The following is an 8724-nucleotide window of genomic DNA, read 5'->3' as shown; positions in this document are numbered from 1 at the left end:
AGATTAGTTTCCTAAGTTTGCATTTCTTTTGTTTTCACCAAAGAAACATGACAGATAAAATAATCAGCAAAAAAAAAAATGTTTCTGCAAGTCATGTCTGCTATGCTGAATTTTGGCTCATTTCAGCCTCATGCAGTTCTGTTTCTGACAAAAATGTATTAACATTCACAAAAATTTATGACTTTAATAAAATCTTTGTTTGTTAATGCTTGTAAAGCACTTTGATAGCCTTGAATGAAAAAAGTTATAGAAGTGCAAAGGAAAAGAAGTAGCAAAGTTATAATGTTGAAAATGGTATCACGGGATTCTGTATTTATTCCTTTCCAAACATCTCCAAATCAAATTTTGTCAGTGTGAAAATTACAAAAAAAAAGTTTTCTTTTATGTTCACTATAAACGTAGCCTAGATCCAAAAGTTAAGCTGTGTTTCTGCTTCCCACATCACCGTCAGTATCAATGAACTGATGTGTCCTTAAATATTTTGCTGTCCTTCGTAACTTGCTGAGTTAGATGAACACCTTTGCCTCCTGTATGGCCTATTTTGGTATTGCAGGAACTGATGAATGCAACACAGTTATAATACTGGAGAATCTATGAAGTGGAAGTGTAGGTATTAGATCTTATTAATATACCAACAGTTTTGAAGCAGAAATCCCCCTTGAACCAATGTGAATTGCCGCTTACAATTGATAACATGATCTGTCCCTTTGTGAGCACTTTAAAACTGTTAGTGCTGACAATTAAGTTGATGCACAAGGCAGAATAGGATCAAGCTCATTCTTCCACTGCAGTATTAGCTAAGTGATGCCAAATAGTGTCCTAAGTTATCCACTGCTTTATCATGAAAGTAAAATATAGCTGAATGAGAATGCACCATTTTTATTTTTCAATGATTCTGACTATAGCTGGGCAAATTCTGCAAATATTCTTTTCAGGTTTTCCCTAGACAGAACTCTTCATGTTAAATGTTGGTTTCTATGCAAGTTCTCCCATAGTAGGCTACTGGTAACCCAAACCCTCAATCTCCTTTTCATATAAAAATATCAGGTAAATTTGGAGTTGCCTAAAAGATCCATATAACTGTCCCCCAACATCCTTTGGCCAACCCTATGCATGATGGTGTAATCACAGTGTACAAGTGTTGGTTATATTTTGGGGGATGGACTTGAAAAAAAATGTTTTCCACCTTTTCTCCATTCACCCTCTGTTTTTCTTCTCTTTTCACCTTTACCTGCCCATCTTTTTCCTCCTGTCTTTTTCTTTGATTCACCATTAATCTTCTCCACTGTTTTGTCAGTCCATTATGTCTCCACTCCATTATCCCTCTTCTCTGTTTCACTTATCTTTGTTTCTCATCTCCTCTTTCTCTTCATTTCCACCCCCTTCAGATTCATTTCCTCTTCATTATCTTCCCTTCCCTTGTCTTCCTCCTATGCCTTTGTCTCTACTGATCCGCAATCCTCACATTTTCCTTTTCTTCTTTCACGTTTTACCGATGGACCCCCATCAAGTAAGCAGGCTGCGTGGTAGTTTGCAATTATGCTAACCTGGGTTTATTACGATATTTTCCATAGTCATATACATAGCTCTTGGGTTTTTTATTATACTTTTGTTCTAGATACTGTATATATTAGTTCCTCTGGTTGTGTTGTCAACGTTCCATGTACTTGTGGTGCACTAAAGAATGTAAGTGAAACTAACGATATTTTGGCTTCAGTAGCTATAAATACCTTGACTAAAAAAATTCTAACAAGTTTCATGTTCTATTCCAAAAATGGAGAAGCCAAGAAAAGTTTTATGAAGTGAACTTTCAGTGTACATATCCACTTACTCTTTTTCATATTCTAAATCATTATGGGTAACAGTTTCAAAGATGCCTAAGTGACTTAGGCACCTACATCCCATTTTTAATGGGAAATGGGTTCCTAACCTAATTGGGCACTTTTGTGCAGAACAAATGACTTCCCAGCTCAAATAGACACCCTCAGAGGACAGGCAGTCCCATTGCCACTTTTTCCTCCTCCCCCTCTCTCCTCTACCTCTTCCTTCCTCCTGCTCCACTGACCTTTCATTCTGAATCCCACATTAATTATCACCACCCCTCCACTACTCATTGTCTTTCAATTTCTCTCCTCAAGCCACATGCCTTGCCCTCATTTTCGCTGTGTGTGTGAGAGAAAGAGAGTAGAGGATAAATGAAAGGAAGGGAAGAAGGATGGATAGCAGGGGTTGAGGAAGTCCTCCTTCCCACCTACTCCAACTTCTGGCAGCAAGAGTGGCCCAGAAAAAAGAGAAGTTTCTGAGGCCCTTTCTCTCCCAGGCTGGTGGCATTTGAAGTAGCCTGGGACAAGGAAGCTTGCTGCATTTCTTTCCCGGCGGGCATCTCTGGAATTAACTGCTCCTTCCTCCTCACCCATCCCTAGCTGGTGGCACCAGCACAGCTCAGAGACAGGAGAGTTCTGGAATGTCCATCATTAGGCTAGAATGAACTTGGCCCCCAAATCCACATTCCGAAAATTGTTAGCTGTGCAATTGCCTGTTTATTTCTTTTGCTTTGCATGAACTTGTGGGATGCAGAGCCAGAGCTATAAATCAGATATGGAAAGGAAACAGAAAAGTATAGCACAGAGCAAATGATGCTTAAATAAACCCAGCCAGACTTCTGCATCTGTACACTCTCCACTCCCACAGAAAACTCCAAGGCAGATAACAGGAGGGGGCTATTCTGTCTTCCACTATGTTCACAGGGACTATGGCAACCATGGCCCAAATTAGACCAGACCTCCAAGCTGTCCTAACCTGTACTAGGTGCCAAATGGGCCTCCAAGAGCCCCATGATCAGGGAGGATCAAGCTGCCTCCCCCATGTCTCTCTTCTCATAGGGTATGTCTACACTGCACACTAAGCCCAGACTCTGATTCAGGTTTGGGCCCAAGCCCCGCACCTGTCCACACACAAGTCAGCGCGACTCAGGTCAGCGAACACTAAGAACCCAGGCCCTAGCGCCCTGCTAGGAGTGTGTGTGTCAGAGACTGAGTCCTGCTGTGACTTGGGTCCAAGCCCTGTCATTTTGCAGTGTGGATGCAGGTCAAGCTGCAGACCCAAGTTAGAAGGTGTGCGTAGTGCAGTGTGGATGCATTAGCACAACTGTGAGAATCGGATCCAGCAATTGTACACCCAGTCTTACAGTGCAATGTGGACGCTAGAGCATGGGGTTGGAAACACTGAGTCCACAAGCCTGGGTCCCACAGTGCAGGGCACACCTTAATTTTGTTTTGATCTTAGGATCAGACAAAATGTCTTGAGATAACTAAAAGACTTGCAGTGAATAGATTTCATAATTCAGGTCATGAATGACTCCCATTAACTTAGATTTAATTCTAAAGCAAATAGAAACAATACTAACATTCACCTATTTAAGAGTCCAAAATGTAGTAAATCATCATGGAACGTGGAGGGAGAAGCAGGAGGAAATAGTGTGGAGAAGGCAAGAGAGGAAGGAAGCCAGTTTGTTTTGCACATGACTTGAATTCTAGCTGTAGTTGTAGCATGGCTGTAAATAGTTCTCTTAATAAAGAGTCAATTTAGTTTTAGAACCATGGAGACCTGTCATGTTATTATGCAGCATATGGTACCTGAAACATCGTGGCAACTCAGTCTAGTGAGCCCCATAACAGGGAGGAGAGTGTGATTAGCAGGCAAATAGATAGCATCCGCAAACAGGCAATATAGAGGACTGGGACCACCAGGAATGCTAGATTTCTCAACAAAAAAAACTTTCATTGGAATGGAAGCAAGAATTATACCTTCATACAGAGCTGACCACAGGGGATACAGGTGAGGAACAGTTGGTGTTTTTTTTACTATTTTATTGGAGGAAGGGATGAAAAGTATGTGAGAAGACACTCTTTCTAATCATGCTTGAAACACTGGAACAGCTGATAAAGGTGTCTGAGTACTGTAAACCCAAACAGCATGAAACTGTAGAGAGACCTGAGCTCTGTGTAAACTTGTCTCTCTCACCAACTGATGCTGGTCCAATAAAAGATATCACCTCACCCACCTTATCACTGTAGAGAGTCACTTTTTTTTTTAATCTGAAACCAAGAAGCCGAAGAGGAAATCGATACATTACAGAGCTGAGAACTTTGGCATCCACATGTAACTTTGGAGACATTAGAAATTCCCTAATTGGAGAAAGAATTATTTGTGGGACATGTGATTCCCATTAACAGGAGAGAGTGTGAGGGAAAAGAGATTTAACCCTGGAGAAGTGGCTTCAAATAGCAAGGGCAACTGAACTGTCCAGGGAAGGGATCAAAGTAACAACAATCACTAGTGCAGAACAAGTGCACAGGCTCAAGCTGATGGAACCCAGGAGGCAGGGCAGAGATTGACCAGCCAAGAATGCAGACATCATGCTGCACTGTACGTACTTTGGAAAGCAACACTGAAGGCAGAAAGAAAAATGCCCAGCCTGTGGGTAGTGGTGCAAAGGCTGTGGGAGACAGAACCAATTTATGTTCCAATACTGAAGCCACCCCTGGAAGAAAGGGAGAAGTACATGCAAGGATTGAGGATGTAGAGACTTACAACTAAGTGTATGCAGTGCACTTCTAGCAGTCCCAAAGACCTGCAGCGTACACACACTGAGGAAGAAGATGGCCAGCCATTCAACTGCCATATTTGCAACTATGCTATTAAATCAATGACCAGTTAGATTCCAGATGGATCGTGAAGCCAGCTGCAATTTAACCCAGCAACGCATATAAGCATCAATATTAGACTGGAGGAATATGACCCAAGTGCAATAAAACCATTCTGAGACCAATGGGCAAATGCAGGCCGTTGATAAGAAACCCATGAAACAAGAGACATAACTTGGAATTTATAGTAGTTGACACATTGGAGTACCACCCACTGCTGGACAGTGCAAACCATGGATTTGCTTGCAGTACAATACGAGAATATCCTCAACGTGAGAGGAGGAACAACAGGCACTGAGAGCCCTGTCCAGCATTCTAACAGAATGTCAGGACATATTTCAAGGAGATGGACACCCAGATAGCAAGCTGGAGTTAGAAGTAGACCCCCAATGTGCAGCCTGTAAAACTACTGAATGCATTAACCCTGGTGGAGCCACTCCCAGGATAGGCAACCATGCAAAGAAGTGGCATCATTATACCTGTTGAGACTAGCTCAGAGGGGATTAGTAGTCTAGCAGTGCTGAGAAAACCATCAAATAAACTGAGAATCTGCATTGATCCAAAGCCACTTAATGGAGTGCGGCTAGAATCCTAGCTGCAATGGCAGTATCTCTGTAAACAGTTTTCTTAATAAAGAGCCAGTTGAGTTTTAGAAGCAGGGTCTTCCCTTCCCCCCACTTTACCAGCAGGTGGTACCTAAAACAGAGTGAGGAAGTTAGTAATCTTCAGTTTGGAAGTAACCTTTATTTCTTTTACTGCTGGTTTATATTCACTGCACAGCTGCTGTTAGTGAGATTTGCAGCCTGTGATACATCACATATCCAGCACCCCAGAGATCACAGTGACATGCAAGGAAAGCCAAGAAAAATCACCTGTTCTTCTGTTCCAAAAATATTTTTGTTACAGACAGTGCACATGCTGTAGCAGATCAATTTACCAACCAAAAGCAAATGAAAAGACCCAAATTATCCTTCAAACAGCTCTAGTTCTCCACGACTGAAGGAGTTCAGAGGCAGTGCTGCATGGTCTAAACAAGTACCCAAGAACTTTAGGAAACACTAACATTATTTCTCTTTACAATGTTCTCAGTAATACTACAGAAGAATGGTAGGCTACGGCATCAATAGGGATTTGCCCCTGTTTAGTATGTGTAAGAGGGTACACAGAGAGTTTGTGTCTGGGTACGTCTACACTACGGGATTATTCCAATTTTACATAAACCGGTTTTGTAAAACAGATTGTATGAAGTCGAGTGCACGCGGCCACACTAAGCACATTAATTCGGTGGTGTGCGTCCGTGGTCCGAGGCTAGCATCAATTTCTGGAGCATTGCACTGTGGGTAGCTATTCCGTAGCTATCCCATAGTTCCCGCAGCCTCCACTGCCCCTTGGAATTCTGGTTGAGATCAATGCTGATGGGGCAAAAATCATTGTCAGGGTGGTTCTGGGTAAATGTTGTCAGTCATTTCTTCCTCGTGACAATCATTTCGTGCTTTTTCCTCTGGATTGCCCTGGCAGACGCCATGCATGGCACACATGGAGCCGTCAGCTTTTTTTTCCTGTCACCGTATGTGTATGGATGCCACTGACAGAGCGGATACTGCAGTGCTACACAGCAGCATTCATTTGCTTTTGCATGATAGCAGAGACAGTTATCAGTCGTTCTGTACGTCTGCTGCTATTGTAAATTGGCAATGAGATGACGGCTATCTGTCGTTCTGTACCATCTGCTGCTATCATGACTGCCCCTGGCTGCGGTCGGCCAGAGGCGCAAAGGCAAAAATAGTAATGACTCCCTGAGTCAATCCTCCTTTATGGTATCTAAAATAGAGTCAGTCCTGCCTAGAATATGGGGACTGTACTAGAGAACCAGTGTATCAGAGAACCAGAGAACACAGCTGCTCCTTGTCAGATTCTGCAGAAATGATGAGCTGCATGCCATTCACAGGGTTGCCCCTGCAACAACCCCACCATTGCTTTCCTGCTCCCCAACATCCTGGGCTACTGTGGCAGTTTCCCCCATTTGTGTCATGAAGTTTAAAGAATGCAGGAATAAGAAACGTGACTTGTTAGTGAGATAAAATGAGGGGGAGGCAGCCTCCAGTTGCTATGATAGTCCAGGCAGGACATTAAGCGGTGTGGGGAGAGGAGCCCGCATCCCACTGCTATGATAGTCCAGGCAGTACAGAATCTTTCTCTACACATGAAAGGGAGGGGGCTGATTGAAGCTCAGCCTCCAGTTGCTATGATGAAGACAGTTACCAGCTTCTGTACATGTACTGGAATGACCAGGAATCATTCTATTTTTACCAAGGTGCCCCGCGCCGGCCTCACCTGAGGCCAGCAGGGGTATTCAGCAGTTATCAAGCATATTGTACCATCTGCCACGGGGAGGGAAGAAGAGCAGATACTGCTCTTTACTGTCACACAGCATCGCGTCTACCAACAGCATTCAGTACACATAGGGTGACATTAAAAAGTCAAGAAACAATTTTTTCCCTTTTCTTTCACGTGGAGGGGAGGGGGTACATTGACGAGCTATACCCTGAACCACGCCGGATAACGTGTTTGAATCTACAGGCACTGGGGGCTCAGCCAAGAATGCAAATACTTTTCGGAGACTGCTGTGGACTGTGGATAGATGGAGTCCTTGGTTCCCCTCCCTCCCTCCATGACCGTCCATTTGATTCTTTGGCTTTCCGTTACGCTTGTAACGCAGCACTGTGTAGCGTGAAGATTTTTTTCAAATGCTTTGTCATTTCATCTTCTGTAAAGGAGCTCTGATAAGACAGATTTGTTCCCCATACAGCGATCAGATCCAGTATCTCCATACGCCATGCTTGGAGCTCTTTTTGGATTTGGACCTCGCATTGCACCACGCTGATCAGAGCTCCATGCTGGCCAAACAGGAAATGAAATTCAAAAGTCGCGGGGCTTTTCTGTTTACCTGGCCACTGCATCGAGTTTCAGATCGCTGACCAGAGCGGTCACAGTGGTACACTGTGGATACCGCTGGAGGCAATACCAATCATTTGCACAACTAACCCTAATCCGATATGGTAATACCGATTTAGCGCTACTCCTCTCGTTGGGGAGGAGTACAGAAACCAATTTAAAGAGCCCTTTATATCGATATAAAGAGCCTTGTAGTGTGGACGGGTACAGTGTTAAATCGGTTTAATGCTGCTAAAATCGGTTTAAACGCGTGGTGTAGACCAGGCCAAAGTGTCCACTGACAGCTTCACACTGATAGAACCTATGATCTGTGAACACATTATAAAGGAGAAAACCACACCAGCACTAGAGCACATATATAAGTCCTGTAGAATCATGGCTTTTCCCCTTGAGACAACAACAAAATTGCCTCTCTCTTATATAGCACTTTTTATCTGCGGATATCAAAGCACTTTACCTAGGAGGTGAGCATCATTATCCCCTTTTTACAGTTGGGAAAACTGAGGTAAAGAGAGATGTGACTTGCCCAAGGTCATCTAACAGGCCAGTGGCAAAGCTGGGAATAGAAACCAGTTCTCTGAGTCCCAGGACAGTGCTCTATCCACCAGGCAAAACTGCCTCAAATACTAGCCCTGCACAAGTGATGTATCAGATATTGATCAGATAACAGCTTCTACATTTGATCTTAGCCAAAAGGCTGAGAAGTGATGTTGTGTAATGTTTACACAATAAAGTTTTCACTCTAATACCTTAGTAGTTTGGAACTGTTCCTGTGTAACTCAATTGCATCAAATTAGTAAAGTCCTACTGCCCAACGAGTTTCCTCTGAACTAAATACACATGAACTGTCTCTCAGGGGTCAGTTCTGGAATAGTGCAGTATCTATTTCATAACTGAAGGAAGTTTTATATGGGAGTGGTCTATTTCATCAACATAATTCCCTTTTTTCCCTTTGAATATATTTCAATTGATTTAAGATAAATTTCACACATGCATTTGGGAAGCAATAGTAGAGAAAGATAGATACAGAGATGAGATGCAGAGTGCAGATATAGGTGTATCT

The 8724-nt window shown here is 43.0% G+C and overlaps 1 non-coding gene across 1 annotated transcript; it reads right to left on the bottom strand.

Moving 5' to 3' along the window:
• Positions 1–8177: 8177 nt before the first annotated feature.
• Positions 8178–8370, bottom strand: LOC116833142 (U2 spliceosomal RNA). The gene has a single exon (XR_004375614.1). It is a non-coding gene; the product is annotated as a U2 spliceosomal RNA (small nuclear RNA).
• Positions 8371–8724: the final 354 nt, after the last annotated feature.

This window comes from Chelonoidis abingdonii, chromosome 7 (genome assembly GCF_003597395.2).
Source record: "Chelonoidis abingdonii isolate Lonesome George chromosome 7, CheloAbing_2.0, whole genome shotgun sequence".
Taxonomy (NCBI): Eukaryota; Metazoa; Chordata; order Testudines; family Testudinidae; genus Chelonoidis; species Chelonoidis abingdonii.
This window is presented reverse-complemented; position numbering and strand designations above follow the sequence as displayed.